Here is a 16,868-nt window from a genome sequence, read left to right on the forward strand (position 1 = left end):
AAGAATACATAGCATGTATTTTTACTTGAGAGCTTTGTCTGAGACCCTTACAGACATTTTGTGTGTCTGTCTGGAAAGGAAAATGGAAAAGTTGGGTAATTTTTTTTTGTTTAAAGTCTACCCCATTTTATGGTTATTAGCTGTCAGATTTTCAAATTCTGTTTGCAGTTATAGACAGTGCTTTATGTAATGATTTTGAATACAAGTAGAGGGCCTTTGTGACTCCTTATGTTTGTTGAGGATGAATTTGTCTTTAAAAACGTGTTACAGCTAACCTATAGAATAAATTGTGTGTCATTGGGGAATTGCAATTATCATAAGACTATGTATTTTTGGAAACCTTTAAAAGGATTTGAGCCCATGAAAGTGTAATGAAGTGGAATTGTCTTACAGAATGTGTGTAGAAATTATTTCCTGTGTCCTTGTGAACAGTGAATTATCCTTTTTTTTTTCAATTAGTCCTAGAATGTTAAATGATTTTATATTAAAAACTAATACTAATATTGAATCGACTTTTTTCACTTTTAATGATCACTTAGGATTTTTTCTTTTCCCTTTATTTGCTTTTACAGTTGTGACTGCAACCCAGATGCAGCTTTTCTGTATTTTGCAAAGTTTATAAGATTTGCCACCCATCTATTGTGTGTATTTTCCCCTTTGTTTCCCTCTAATGGTAAAGCTTCATTTCTATTAGATGCAAGTGTCATTCATGTAAATGGAAATTCAGCACTTCACTGGTTCTTCTCCTGTAAAAAGTAAGGTCAATAATTCAGGATTTATGTTATTATAAGAATTATGTATTCAAACTACTTTAGAATCATACTGTATCATATAGTATCTTGCCTTGCAGACATACAAAGGGAATTTGTTGGGCGGAGAGGTGAGTGAGGAGGAGGGGAGAAAATGAAGAAGGCACTGATATTTGAAAAATATGGGCCTGGTAGAAATATTGACTGAGTTGAGTTGTTCAAAAACGATTTTACGAAAAGTTGGTTATTGTAATTTGTGTAGGGATGTAGGTCTTACAAGATTGTATTGAAAATTCCGATCTGAACTTTGTGTATCCCATGGAAATAAACTTTTGAGTTTAAAATGTTCATCTTTAAATGAAAATTTGCATACTGAGTTTCTAGTCAGGATATTGAAAGTATGCATATGCTGTTCTTTATTACCCATTTGGTAGACTTAATGTAGAGTACAGTTATTCCTAACAGCTTTTTAAAAAAGCACACTCGAGTATGCTGAAATATTGCCTATAAAGTGAATGTTTTTTAATGTAAATAATGTGAATTCCAGCCTTGTTTTGTGTGATAAATTAAGTTTGAAACGTTCAAAGCTAAGTAAATTCTTAGGGAAGAGGCTGCAGCGTGGCTTGGATCTGTCTTTTTCCTAGTTCCTATCCCAGGTCAAGCTCGGATGATTTCCGGCCTGGACTGGTGTGCTGGTGCCCTCAGTGCTCTCCCCTTGCTTCTACTTTCTCTAATCCACGGTATTATTAAAGCATCATTGAATGATTTGCCTTCCAATGGTAGATCTTCCAATGACTTATTTTTTTAGTATTAATTTTTTTTGGCCACATCCTCGGCACATCACAGTTCCCAGGCCAGGGGTCGAACCCTCACCGCAGCAGTAATCAGAGCCACAGCAGTGACAATGCTGGGTGCTTAATTTGCCAAGCCATCAGGGAACTCCTTCCAGTGACTTTGAAAACCTCCCAATGACTTCTTTTTGCCTGCTGGAAAAAGCCCCAGATTGCTTAGCCTGTCATGTAAGTCCCTCTATTTTTGCTTCCAACCTAATTTTCCAGTCTCTTCGACTCCTGGATTTCATCACGAGTTCTGTGGAAGCTATTTTGTACTTGCCGTTCCTTGACCGTGTGCCTTTTCCTATTCCTGGGATGGCCTTTAACTTTGGGTTCAAATCTTACATACGTTAAAGCCCCTGGTTAGATGCCTTCTTTGCCAGCATGATGTCCTCTGATCCCTTCTTCTGGAAGGCATCCTTCCTCCCCTTTTCCTCCCTCTTCTAGTATTTCTCGGATAGAACCTCCATCCTGTCAAGAGTAGCTTCTGCATTTATTCATGTGTATGTCCTCTTTTGGACTCTTCTCTCACCAGATGATGAGTTTTTTCGCTTGAGGTAGACAAGTTAACACATATGTGTTGAATTAATAAATACCGAAGGAGCTTTGCTTCTTTCCAGCCTTAAAGTGCTTTTCTGCTTGAAGTCCTTGGTCACTCTTTCCTCGGCTCTTGCAGTAGGACATGGTTAAATAACTTTCATATTAGTCAAACTAGTTGTTGACTTAGTTTCCTTAACTGTAGTGTTAATATTACAGTTTATAAAATATGACTTTCATCTTAATTTCATTTATTGTTTTTATTTTGTCTTTTTAGGGACGTACTCGTGGCATATGGAGGTTCCTAGGCTAGGGATCGAATTGGAGCTGTAGCCTCTGGCCTACACCACAGCCATAGCAACGCCATATTCGGGCCAAGTCTGTGACCTGCACCACAGCTCACGGTAATGCTGGATCCTTAACCCCCTGAGCAAGGCCAGGGATTGAATCTGTGTCTTCATGGATACTAGTCAGATTCATTTCTGCTGAGCCACGACGGGAACTCCTCAACTTAATTTTAGGCTGAACCATAAATGCAAGGTTTTTAAGCTGTTATTGCTTCTAGGGACCTCAGAAACTCTCCTTCCAAGGTGTTTCTCTCCAGCCTGTATTTTCAGAAACTACCATTTCCATGCATTCTGAAGGTTTCTTTTGTTTTTTTTTTTTTCTTTTTTGGCTGCACCCACAGCATACGGAAGTTCCTGGGCCAGGGATCGAATCCGAATTGCAGCCGCAACCTACGCAGCAATGCCATATCCTTAACCCACAGTGGGAGCTCCTGAAGTTTTCTAATAACTGCACAGATTGCTAAATCTCTTACAACTAACTGAGAATGTAAGGATGGGATCCAAATGAGACTTTGATGTCTTAATTTTTATGTATTTCTCAGAAATACTGAAGTGTTTATATGAAACATAAAACTTTTTATTTTGGAAATGTCGATTATGGTACAGAGAATTGCTTATAGGCGTCTTGGTTAGTCCTGCTGTGATTTGGGAAGAAGGATTATTCCATAACAGGACAGTTGCTGGATAGGCCTCTCGGAGAGCCCTGCCTTTGCTATAGGAGCTATTAGAGGATTACCGACATATGAGTGATCATAAACTAATGGATACAAATCCTGTAAAGGTTGTCTGTAGACTCTTTTTTTTGTTGTTCTTATCAAGACGAATTCATGAAATTATCTGTAGGGCAACATTTCTTCAGTGATAATTAGAAAATTAAAAATTCAATTGGGGAGTTCCTTTCGTGAAATGAATCCGACTAGGAACCATGAGATTGCGGGTTCGATCCCTGGCCTTTCTCAGTGGGTTAAGGATCCAGCATTGCTGTGAGCTGTGGTGTAGGTTGCAGATTCAGCTTGGATCCAGCATTGCTGTGGCTGTGGTGTAGGCTGGCAGCTGTAGCTCCGATTGGACCTGGGAACCTCTGTGTGCCGCGTGTGCAAGTAAAAAAGCCAGAAGAACAATTTAATTGTTTGGCAAAACACAAATATAGGAAGGTCTAGAAAAGTGGTTCTCATTTTTGGGGGTGTCTCAATACCCTTTTTATATTCTTTTTTTTTTTTTTGGCTGTGCCCATGGCATGTGGAAGTTCCTGGGTCAGGGATTGAGTCTGTGCCACAGCATTGACGATGCCAGAACCTGCTACATCATCAGGGAACTCCCTCAACACCCCTTTTATACTCAGTTTTTTTTTTTTTTTTTTTTTTTTTTGTCTTTCTGTCTTTTCTAGGGCTGCACCCACGGCATATGGAAGTTCCCAGGCTAGGGGTCTAATCAGAGCTGTAGTTCCCAGCCTACGCCATAGCCACAGCAACGTGGCATCCGAGCCGTGTCTGCGACTTACACCACAACTCATGGCAACACCAGATCCTTAACCCACTGAGCGAGGCCAGGGATTGAACCTGCAACCTCATGGTTCCTAGTTGGATTCATTAATCACTGAGCCACGACGGGAACTCCACCCCTTTTATACTCTTAAAAGTTATTAAGGATCTCAAAGAGTTTTTCTTTAAGTAGGTTATGTCTGTTGAAATTTAATGTATTAGAATAAAACTGAGAAGTTAAAATTTAGAAATAATAAAGTATTACATGTTAGTATAACTTTAAAATGAGAAGATAGTTATATTTTTCAAAAAACATAGCGAAGAGAGTGGCATCATTTTATGTTTTTGCAAATAACTTTAATGATGTTTGGCTTTTTAGTCTGTAATGTCAGGCTTAATAGAAGACATATAAATTCCCAAGTCTGCTCCTATATTCAGTCTATTGAGATATCACAGGTCATAGCCTCTGGAAAACTCCACTGCAGGAGTTCTTGTGGCTCAATGGAAACGAATCTGACTAGCATCCATGAGGATGTAAGTTCGATCGATCCCTGGCATTGCTCAGTGGGTTAAAGATCCGGTGTTGCCATGAGTGGTGGTGTAGGTCACAGACAAGGCTCAGAGCTGGCGTTGCTGTGGCTGTGGTGTAGGCTGGCAGCTACAGCGCTGATTCAGCCCCTAGCCTGGGAACCTCCATATGCCATGAATGCAGCCCTAAAAAGACCAAAAAAAAAAAAAAAAAAAGGAAAAGAAAAGAAAACGCTACTGCACAGTTGTGAGAGAACGAGAGTACAGAAGGCAAGTAATATCTAGTAACACTCTGAAAATACTTTTGACTTTTGGAACCTCTGAAAAGGTTTTGGGGTCCCTCAGGGGTCTCTGGACTACACTTTGAGAACTATTGATTTGGTAGTTACCTGATACAGTTTTTTGGTCAACCTGGTAAAGTATCTTCTGACTTTTTTTTTTTTTTTTTTTTTTTTTGTCTTTTTTGTCTTTTTAGGGCTGCACTTGTGGCATGTGGAGGTTCCCAGGCTAGGGGTCTAATCGGCGCTGTAGCTGCTGGCCTACACCACAGCCACAGCAATGCGGGATCCGAGCCGCGTCTGTGACCTACACCACAGCTCACGGCAACACCGGATCGTTAACCCACTGAGCAAGGCCAGGGATTGAACCCGAAACCTCATGGTTCCTAGTTGGATTTGTTAACCACTGAGCCACGACGGGAACTCCCATTCTGGTAAAATTTAGATAAAGTAACATTTTGGTAGAGAAGTAGCATACTCTCACTGAAACTGGAGAGCGTGTCTAATGAGAGACATGACACACTGAAGAAATAGGTCACCTGCCACCATGTGGTCCTTACTGTTAGCAGATTGGGTATTCTGCTTCTGTGGTTGAATTTTTCTTTATAACTGAACATTTGATGGGTTCATCTTATATAAATGCTTCTCCTGTGTGCAGTAAGATATTTCTTTTATGATCTAGGTATCACTTTTTAATGATATTGTAGCATAGGACGAATGTTAATATAATCAAATGATGTAAAAGCTATGCCAACTTTTTCTGCATATTCTTATTAAAAAAGATTAGTCATTGCTTTCATTTAATGTATTATAGTTTATAGTATATCCAACTATTTCATTAGAAGTATAGTGAGTCTTCATTGTATAATACTTTTAAAATTTATTCTTTTTATCTTCATGGTGAATACCTTTGTATTTTTCTTAGAATGTAGAAAAGATTGGACATGTGTATGGTCACTATTTAACAAGGTTGATAGAAAAATAATTACAAATATGTCTATGTGATAGAATATATTGTTTATTGCTATTAAAGGGGAGTGTAGCCTGAATCTAGTAGGAAGAACATAGGCTTTAGAAATAGATGGTAGCTTTCCAAATCTAGCTTTGCTTCTTACCCTGCCCAAACTTTTGTGGCTACTGCTTAACCTCTTTCTTCACGTTCTCTTTTGTAAAATTGAGCTAATACATACCTTTCACAGTTGTTCTGGGAATCAGAAGTATTCTAGCTATATCTAGCATAGTGTTTGTGGCACATGGTATGTACTCAATTCATTTTAGTTTATATCTGAAAACATATTGATAAACAATTACCTCAACTTTACCTCTTCGGATATTCTTGCAGTCAAAATCTTTTGAGCTGTCTTACCCCATTCTTCTCCTCATCCTCAACATTGAACTGGGGCTGTTTTGTTTTTGGAAGATTCTCTAGGGTCTTTTCTAGTTCCGGCATCTCATAAATCTATGGAAATAGCATGCTAAGTCATTCTTTCCTTTTAGTTTCTGTTGCCCTTGTTCCTCATTGCCTTGCATTTGAAATGATTTGTAATGAAGGTAATAGTTGCCAACATTTGTTGAGTAGTTGTTACAGACCAAGCACTATTTTTGGTTTTTTTTTTTTTTTTTTAAGGCTACACCCACAGCACATGGAAGTTCCCAGGCTAGCTGCTGGCCTACACCACAGCCACAGCAACACAGAATCTGAGCCGTGTCTGTGACTTACACCACAGCTCATGGCAATGCTGGATACTTTAACGCACTGAGCGGTCCAGGGATTGAATCTGGGGCCTCATGGATACTAGTTGGGTTTGTTACCACTGAGCGACGATGGGAACCCCCGACCAAGCACTCTGTTAAATGCTTTCACGTGTACTATTTCTTTTAGCCACACAACAACCTTATAAAATAGGAACTATTATTATCCCACCTTACAACTAGGAAACAGAGACTTAACTGTATTAACGGACTTATTCAGTGCCTCACAGCTAGCAAGCAGCAGAGCAGGTCTGTCTGCCTGACTCTAACGCCCAGGTTCTGAACCAGTACCTCCACACTGGTTGCTTTGTTTGTAATTTCTTCTTCCCCTCCACTGTAAGTGTATTCTGAATTCTTCAGCCAGGTTAATTCTATTGAAATGGTATTTTCATTGTCTTGCCACGCTGTTTAGAAATAATTAGCAGCTCTCCGTTTCTTTTAAGCAGAGGCCATATTCTTCCCCTTGGCATACATACCTTTTAGTGATATGGTACCAATTTACATTTCCGGCTTAATGACTAATCCTCTAGTCTCATTTCTCTTCTTGCCCAAGTCCTTGCTCATCCCCTCAATATACCTTGCTTATTTCTATCTCCAACCTTTGACTTGTGCTGCTTCTTTTTTTTCTTTTTTTCTTTTTTTTTTGCTTTTTAAGGCTGCACATGTGGCACATGGAGGGTCCCAGGCTAGGGGTCTAATCGGAGCTATAGCTGCCGGCCTATGTCACAGCCGAAGCAACGCCAGATCCGAGCCAAGTTGGTGACCTACACCACAGCTTACGGCAACGCCGGATCCTTAGCCCACTGAACAAGGCCAGGGATTGAACCTGAAACCTTGTGGTTCCTAGTCGGATTTGTTTCTGCTGCGCCATGATGGTAACTCCTGCTCATGCTGCTTCTTATGTTAGATTATTCCTCTCCTACCCCTGTCTTCAAATCAGGATCCTTTACAAGTCATTCTTCTTTTCTTCCTCCAAAAATTCTAGGAGTTCCCTGATAACCTAGTGGTTAAGGATCTGGTGTTTTCACTGCTGTGGCTTGGGACACCACTGTGATGTGGGTTCCACCCCTAGCCTAGGAGCTTCTGTGTGCCATGGGCAAAGCCAAAAAAAAAAAAAAAGTTCTAGCACTGAACCACTTAATCATTTAGGGCTATGTTCTGTTATTTTGACACAAAATCATGTTATAATATGGTATTAATTATTTCATGAATACAGTTATCTCCCCAAGATAAGCTTCTTGTGGTCAAACCATTGTATTTCTTTTGTATATTTTTTTCCCCAAAACTCCCAGTGTCCAAATATTTTGTTAGGCCTGTGGACTCAACCAGCTTCATTTTGTGACTTGTTTAAAAATGTTGATATTATTTATTATCAATATATGAAATTTATATATAGATTATTTCTTCTAACAAAAAATGGAAAAATGTGATACTTAATATTATCAGCAAGGTTTTATGGTTTTGTGTAAAATCATTTTTGAAATTTTAAAGAATTAAAAGTAAGTATTTGGGAGTTCCTGTTGTGGCTCAGTGGGTTAAGAACCTGACTAATATCCATGAGGATGTGGTTTGGTCCCTGGCCTCGCTTTGTGGGTTGAGGATTCGGCTGTTGCAGTGTAGGTTGCAGATGTGGCTTGGATCCCACATTGCTGTGGCTGTGGTATAGGCCAGCAGCTGTAGCTCCGATTTGCCCCCTGGCCTGGAAACTTCCATGTGCCATAGGTGCAGTCCTAAAAAGAAAAAAAAGAAGTAAGTAGTAAGTTTTTGGAAGTTTGTTAGGCTAGCTTTACACAGCATTGGATGTATAAACGTAGATGTAGATTTACCTAATATGTTACTATGCCAATTAAATTTAGCTTATGTAGAGATAGCAAGGTAAGGTCAACCATAGAGCCTTATAAAATGAGTTTCCTTCCAACCCCAACTCCCCTGGGCTGATTAAAAACTAGCTCCCCGGATCCTTGGGATATTCCTTGGGTGTGGCACTAAAATAAAGGCAAAAATTCAAACGCTGTGTCAAAATTTAAAATTTGTGTATAAATTGTTTTGGAGAAGACCTTATTGAAATGATTGTGCCAGGAAAATATTGCATTAGAATTTGTTCTTTCATAGGACTCCTTTTTAATTTTCTAACCCTACAGCAGAGTCACTCAGCATGGTATAATTCATGTTAAACTTCTAATATGTATTTGTAGAATTAACTACAAACTTTTTTTCTGAGATTAGTTCTGGGCTATGTTTTATTTAAAAGTATATAGTTAGATGTATTCAGCTGCAAGCTGCAGAACCTAATTCAACATGGCTTAAGAAATAAGAAATTTTATCTTCTCATAAAATAGGCTTCAGGGTTGGTTGATTATAGCAGTTCAGCAGTGTCAGTAAAAACCCATATTCATTCCATCGCTCGATTCTGCTGCTCTCTTTGGGTTTGGCTTCTGGGTATCACATCTATACACACAACTTCTAAAAGAAGGAAGATGTTCCTTCCTGTGCCTCTCTTTGCAGAGAGAGGAAACTCTCCAAAAGCCTCTAGCAGACTTCTTTCACACCTCTTTGGCCAGAATTGGGTCATGTGTCCATTCCTGACCTGGTCGCTAGTGACTACTTATTGACCTAAGCATGTTCATGCCTAAATCTGGAGTGGTGTTGACCATTATATTGGGGAAGGAAGGAGGGGATGAATTCTGGGTAGGCGAACCACAGCGGCCACTCTGGGAAGTAATTTGGAGAATGGTAGTTCTTTTCAGAGTTCTCATCTTTGTGCTTGGAAATAAAAAGCGTCAGTGAGTAAATTTTTTTTCTTTTCCAAAACTAAAATCTAGTTAGCCCAATTGACGTATTATGAAATGTAGAATGATTCATGGTTTGAATGACTAGCCTTCAAAATTAGGACACTTGAAGTAACCCATAGATCATGTCTTTCAATTAAAATGTAACCGGTGGGAAATTTAGAGGCAATTTAGGTAGGGTTGTTCAGAGAGAGGGGTCTGGACCCGCTTCCCAGCCTGTGTCATTGGGCAGTTTACTTAGGTTTTCATGTTTTCCTCACCTGAAACGTGGGGATGATGATGGCCCTCGCTCAGCAGGATCGTTGTGAGAATTTAGTACAGTAACAACTGTAAAGCGGCTGACGTGGGGTCCCGACCATATTAAGCGCCATAAACGCTTTTGTTCATATGTATTAACTCCTGTTTTTCAACAAGATGTTTTATTGCCAGGTACTGTTTTAGGTATAGTAGTGAATAGAACAGCAAAATTCCCAGCATTCATGGAGTATACGTTTTCAAGGAAGGTGAGAGAGCAAGGAATAAACAGATTCATAGTGAAATACATAGTGATGGTGATAAACGATACAGAGAAAAAGCAGAGAACAAGAATAGAGTGCTGGATGGGAAAACTGCTATTTTATTTTGTTTCAGGCCATGCCGGCAGCATGCAGAAGTCCCTGGGCGAGCAGTGACAATGCTGGATCCTAAACTGCCAGGCCACTAGGAAATTCCAGGGAACTGCTATGTTATTTTTTTGTTTATTATTATTATTTTTTTGCTTTCTAGAGAGGCACCCATGGCATATGGAGGTTCCCAAGCTTGGGGTCTAATCGGAGCTATAGCTGCGGGCCACAGCTAGAACAGTGCCCGATCTGAGCCAGGTCTGTGAGCTACACCACAGCTCATGGCAACAATGGATCCTTAACCCACTGGGCGAGGCCAGGGATCAAACCCGCAACCTCATGGTTCCTCGTTGGATTCGTTTCTGCTGCGCCACGAGGGGAACTCTGGGAACTGCTGTTTTAAATGGTAGCATGGGGAGGGCCTGACCTAAAGGAAGTGAGGGAACTATAGCCATGTAGCTATTTGGAGGGTGTGGGGGCGGAGAGGGTGCTCAGAGACTTACTCTGAGGCAGGAACGGCCTGTGTCGTGCATTCAGGGATCATCTAGGCGGCCGGTGTGGCTGGAGGGGATGAGGGGAAAGTAGGAAGAAGCGAAGACAAGTAGCGGTGTGGATGGTGGGGAAGACCGTGGAGGACATTGTGAGAACTCTGGCTTTGAACACTTGGAGTCTCTTGGGGCGCAGAGGGTCCAGGAGACTGCAGTGACTTGGGCTCTGCTGTGGTGCAGGTTTGCTCCACAGAGAACGTCCACATGCTGTGGGCACAGCCAAAAAAAAAAAAAAGAGCCTTGACTGAGCAATATAGCCAATATTTTATGCTAACTGTAAATGAAGTATAACCTTTAAAAATTGTGAGTCCTATACTATACACCTGTAACTTACATAATATTATACATCACCTATGCTTCAGTAAAAAACTTGGTGGAGATGAGAAACCATCCAGATGTATTGCCTAATGATACAGTATGGTTCCTAGCTTGAAAGGGTCATTGTGGCTGCTGGTGGAAGTGGAGAAACAGGTTAGGAGACTACTGCAGTAAGCAAGCTGGGGGTGGAAGTGCTGACGTGGCGGTAAATGGTTGGATGCTGGGTACTGTGACCGGTCATATAGCATGTCATGTCCAAGCTGACTGCGTTGCTTTATTTTATGATTTCTTTAAACATACTGTAGTAATTAAAATAACTTTTAAAATGATTCAAAACTATATATTTTTGATGGATTTTTCTTTTTTGAAGTGTTTGATTTCTAATCTCTGACATCTGAGTGCAAACCAGCATAATATGTGTCCTTAGTTATTTGGTGAAGGTGTTCTTGTGAGTTGCTTTGATAAACATTACCATATAAATCTAGACTGTACTAAAATTTGAAAGTAATTTTGAGGAGTTCTTGTGTGGCTCACTGAGTTGAGGATCTGATGTCATTGCAGCAGCTTGGGTTGCTGCTGTACCACGGGTTTGATCCCTGGCCCAGGGACTTTCACATGTCATGGTGCAGCCAGCCCCCAGCCCCCCCCCCAAAAAAAACCATAAAACATACAAACAATAAGGTAATTTTGAAAAGAAAATTATCTTAATAGTTCTCAGTTTCTATAGTGGGCTATGAAAGAGAGAAGAAATTAAAGAGAAAGAAGACTTGGCATATGTATTACATTTTACTTTATGTGCTAAAGTTGTTGGCATTTTACTTATTTTTAAAATTTTTATTATTTTATTTTTTTGGCCACACCAGTGGCATGTGGAAGTTCCTGAGCCAGGGATTGAATCCGAGCCACAGCTGTGACCTGTGCCACAGCCGTGGCAGTGATGGGTCCTTAAACCCACTGTGATGGGCTGGGGATACAGCCCTCGCTGCTGCAGACACAACACCAGATCCTTAACTTGCTGTGCCACCTCGGGAACTCTTCTGTTGGTATTTTAGAATAATTAAAATATATTTATGTGTTTTCGCTTATTAGTGGAATGCTTATGTGCTTGAATGTAGATGTTGCTTTGAAATAGGGAAGTGCTGGTTACTGTTTAGCACTGGACTCGGGCTTCTTGGATTTCCGGTTCTAGCCCACTCCACTTCTAGCTTGTGACCCTGGACAGTTTTCCAATCTGTGTAGCAGGGAGAAGAGTACTAACCCCACTGTAGGGCATATTGAGAATTACATGAATTAATACATGCAAGACAGAGCTGGAATCTGTTGTTGTTATTTTTATTATTATTAAGCTGGGTTGCTTTGTGAGATATCGTCTCTTCCATTCAGAGGCTGCACCAACCTAACAGTTCAGTGAAATTGAAAAGTAATTTAAATCTTTATTTCAGCATCTGAAAAATGTCAAAGCAGATTACATTTGTGCCATATTGTATTACGACTTAAAATCTTATTTCTCCATTTTTGATCAGTATCTTTGCATGGTTGATCCCAAACTTTCTTCTATATTTTATTAATTTAACTTAATTTTTTGGCCTTGCCCACAGCATGTGAAAGTTCCTGGGCCGGGGTTTGAACCTACACCATAGCTGCAACCAGAACCACTGCAGTGGCAACTCTGGATCCTTAATCTGCTGTGCCACAAGGGAACTCCCTTCCTTCTCTCTTTTAAAACTTGCCAGACTTTCTCATAGCAACTTGAATAGTCTCATTGCTTTTGTTTCTTTCTTCTCTTTCTCAGACTTACTAAATTCTCTTCCAGGAGTATCTGTTTCCCTTTAAAACTCTCTGCCTATTTCACTACTTTGATTTGTATAATAAGGGCCAAGAACCAAGGGAGTAAAGAAAAGAAGCTGTGAATACTCACACAGCAGCATTTGATTTTGTCACAGTTATCTGCCATAGAGGGTATAACATGTTTGGCTTTTAGAATTTGCTTAGGACAGTCAGGTAGTTCAGACCTGTTGTAAGACGTTAGTTCAGGACTTGGGGTTTAGTCTTTCTCCTAGTAGTCGTGAGCTCTGAGACAGCTATAACATGTGTCTGACTGAGATTGACCTAGGCCTCTCTTTATTCTTAGGAATCAACCATGGACATTTAGAGTAGAGTTGCCAGATTAAATACAGGCAGTATGTCCCATGCAATACTTAGGACATCTTTATACTAAAAAGTTATTCACTATTTATGTGAAATTCAAATTTAATTGGGTGTCTTTTATTTGCTCGGTTTGGGAACCCTAATTTAGAGGGAGGATAGGCAGTTGACTAGACAGTGTTTCCTAGAACATTCTTCCCATGGAGAGAGATGTGTAGGGATGGATGTGTAATTTGATGTAGTGGATATCAGGATACTTTGCGTTTTAGTAACAAAAAGTCTACCTTAAATTGGTTTAAACTAAGAGAATTTATGGGTTCACGTAATTGAAAAATTCAAAGGAAACGAGAGTCGCAGCATGGTTTGATCAAAACTATCAAGCTTCGGCCCTGCTTTTCTGCATTTCTCATGGTTCTACCATATGTCAGCTTTTCTCTCCGGCTGGCTTTCCTGCTAGTACAGGATGACTGCCGTAGCCTCCTAAAACAACACGTTTCCTCAGCTCTGGGGGGAAAGGACACTTCCCACAAATAAAACACAAGAATCCTGCGTTTGGCACTAATTAGACTATTCCTGTGTTTCAAGGGATCATTGTCTTAAAAATCTGGATTCCTTCAACTGTTAATTTTAGCTTTCTCTGTCTAGACCAGTGGCTTGTAAACTTGAGAGTGCTTCAGAACTACCTGGAGGACTTGTGAAAACACAGATTGCTAGGCCTTACCCTCAGAGTTTCTGATTCAGTGGGTTTGGGCTTGGGTTCTAAAAACGCGTATTCGTAGCAAGTTTTCAGATGTCACTGATCGGACTGGTCTGCAGATGACACTTAGAGAACTGCTGCTGTGTGGGGTCAGGACCTTAATCTTGGAACTGAGGAGGGAGTCAGTCCTGCATAAACTCCTGACCCGTGTGGGGAAGGAACACACTGAATGTTTTTGAGGAGATAATTACAGTGTCCACTGAAGACGATTGTTTGCTGTTTTTTGCCTTTCCAGCTTCCCTTCCCTCTTATTTTAGGTAACAGTTTTCTGATTTTTGTCTTGGAACCACTCCTCTCCTCCCTCTAACCCATTGGCTCTGAAGGTGGACATGTGACCCAGGCCTAGCCAATAGGATGGCTGTGTTTGCCTGGCCACAGTGATTAGGCTAGGAGGTAATAGGGCAGTGATCTTTGTAGTGATGTAGCACATTCCTATACATTACTGCTTACCGTCCTGGCAAGTGATGTAATGATGGCACAACCATCATTATGGTCATGGAGCTCAGACTGTAACTAAGGAATACCCAAATGTACATGAACACATGCAGTACTTCTTTTTATAACTCCCTTCCTTTCTCTTGGCTCTATCGTCTCATATACATTTCCATTATATACTGTATCGCCTGCTTTATAATCCTTAACCACACTTATTAGTTGTTCAGCATCTTTAGATTATAAATTCCATCAGGATAAGAGCTGAATCCATAATTAACTGCTGGGTCTCTAGTTCCTAACACTGTCTCTGGCATATAGAGGTACTCGGAAAATATTGGTTGAATGAATGTTTTAAGTATAGTATTAGAAAAGTGTATAGGCGTTCCTGTTGTGGGTTCAGTCCCTGGCCTTGCTCAATGGGTTAAGGATCCTGAATTGCCGCAAGCTGTGGTGTAGGTCAAGGATTGGTCAGATCTGGCATTGCTGTGGCTGTGGTGTAGGCTGGTGGCTTTAGCTCTGATTAGACTCCTAGCCCGGGAAATTCCATATGCCTCAAGTGAGGCCCTAAGGAAAAAAAAAAAAAAAAAAAAAAAAAAAGAAAGAAAAAGTAAGGAAAAATGTATAAACAGAAGAGGTAATGATTGGTTTATTGGTGGCATAGTGGAGAGGTAACAGCCTGGGTAAATGCACACACGGAGTTGTTAAAGCACCTTGGTCTGTTTTGGCAACTGTAAGTAATTGAGCTTCGTTGAAACATGTAAGACGCGAGTGGTGGTAAATGAGGCTGGAGAGATAGATAAGGGCCAATTCATGTAAGGCCTGAATGTCGCACTTAGAGGTTGGGTTTTACTCTGTGGGCAGTTGGGAATCACTGGCTGATTGGTTTCAAGTAGAGAAAAGAATGTGTTGGCCACGAAGTGAAAAATAGATTGGCAGAAAGCCAGATGGAAGAAGGTAAACTTTCTGGGAGGCTACTTCAGTAGAGATGAAAGATGTTTATGAAAGCCTGAGGTAAAGAAAAAACCCAAAAATAGGGCGAGGGGGCAACCCTGTGCACGGAATTCATGTGGAATCATGGAGATTTTTACTGTAATTTCACTTTGTTTTAGCAACAGAGACATTGCATTAGCCAATCTTAACTACTGCATTGGAGCTGTAGCTGCCGGCCTGTGCCACAGCAGTAGCAACATGGGATCTGCTGTGACCTGCATAGCTCGTGGCAAGGCCAGATCCTTAACCCATTGAACGGGGCCAGGAATAAAACCCAAAATCTCATGGATGCTAGTCAGGTTTTTTTGTTTTTGTCTTTTCTATGGCTGCACCTGCAGCATATGGAGGTTCCCAGGCTAGGGGTCCGATTGGAGCTAGCCGCTGGCCTACGCCACAGCCACAGGCAACGCCAGATTCAAGCCGCGTCTGTGACCTACACCACAGCTCTCGGCAACGCCGGATCCTTAACCCACTGACCAAGGCCAGGGATTGAACCCGCAACCTCTTGGTTCCTAGTCGGATTCGTTAACCACTGCACCAGGATGGGAACTCCGCTTGCTAGTCAGGTTTGTTGCTGCTGAGCCACAATGGAAACTCCCACGTACTGACTTTATATTTGTAACCAGGGATTGTGTTTTTGTTTTCTCTTTTGTTTTTTTTAAAAAAGTGGAAATTAACTGCCTGTCCCCCCACCCGCCACCCACAAAAAGCTTAAGGTAAGGTAGCAGTGAGAATGAGTAGGAGGTGGTTTAAAAAGTAGATCCAAGTTTCTCCTGTGATATGGCAGGTTAAGGATTCAGCATTGTCACTACAGTGGTCTGGGTTGCTGCTGAGGTATGGGTTCGATCCCTGGCCTGGGAACGTCTATGTGCTGTGGGTGCAGCCAGTTTAAAAAAAAGTAGAATTGATGGGACTTAGAGACTATCTTGAGAAAAGTCAAAGCCCCTGGAATGACTTTCAGTTTTTCTGGCTTACTGTACACTATGAGAGGCAACTTAAAGAGGGAGGACAGGGAGTTCCCCTTGTGGCGCACCAGAAAGGAATCTGACTAGGAACCATGAGGTTTCGGGTTCGATCCTTGGCCTTGCTCAGTGGGTTAAGGATCTGGTGTTGTCTCGAGCTGTGATGTAGGTCGCAGATGCAGCTTGGATCTGGAGTTGCTATGGCTCTGGTGTAGGCTGGCAGCTGTAGCTCCGATTATGCCTCCTAGCCTGGGAACATCCATATGCTGCGAGTGTGACCTTAAAACGCAAAAATAAATAAATAAATAAAGAGGAAGGACAGGTTTGGATCATATGGAGAAAAATATAAAATATGCTTTATTTAGGGATTCTTAATAATCCCGGGAATATAGCAGTGAACAAGACAAAGTCCTTCCTGGAGTTCCCATCATGGCATAGTGGAAATGAATCTGACTAGGAACCATGAGGTTGCAGGTTCGATCCCTGGCCTTGCTCAGTGGGTCAAGGATCCCGTCTTGCCGTGAGCTGTGGTGTAGGTCGCACATGCAGCTCGGATCTGGTGTTGCTGTGGCTGTGGTGTAGGCCAGAGGCTACAGCTCCAATTAGACCCCTAGCCTGGGAACCTTCATATGCTGTGGGTGTGGCCCTAAACAGACGGAAGACCAAAAAACAAAAACAAATCAAAAACAAAAAACGAAGTCCTTCCTTTATGGAGGAGGAAATACGACAGTAAAATGAATTGAGAAGTAACTATATGGTTATATTAGGTGAAGACAAAGGCTATAGAGGAAAAAAAATACTGGCTCAGGGAGATATA

At 41.1% G+C, this 16,868-nt stretch overlaps 1 protein-coding gene across 5 annotated transcripts in view; it reads left to right on the plus strand.

Moving 5' to 3' along the window:
- LOC100511937 (phosphatidylinositol 3-kinase regulatory subunit gamma) overlaps positions 1-16,868 on the plus strand; it is a 134,409-nt gene that overhangs the window by 1,933 nt on the left and 115,608 nt on the right. The window lies entirely within an intron of this gene.

The sequence above is a fragment of the Sus scrofa genome, chromosome 6, assembly GCF_000003025.6.
Source record: "Sus scrofa isolate TJ Tabasco breed Duroc chromosome 6, Sscrofa11.1, whole genome shotgun sequence".
Lineage (NCBI taxonomy): Eukaryota > Metazoa > Chordata > Mammalia > Artiodactyla > Suidae > Sus > Sus scrofa.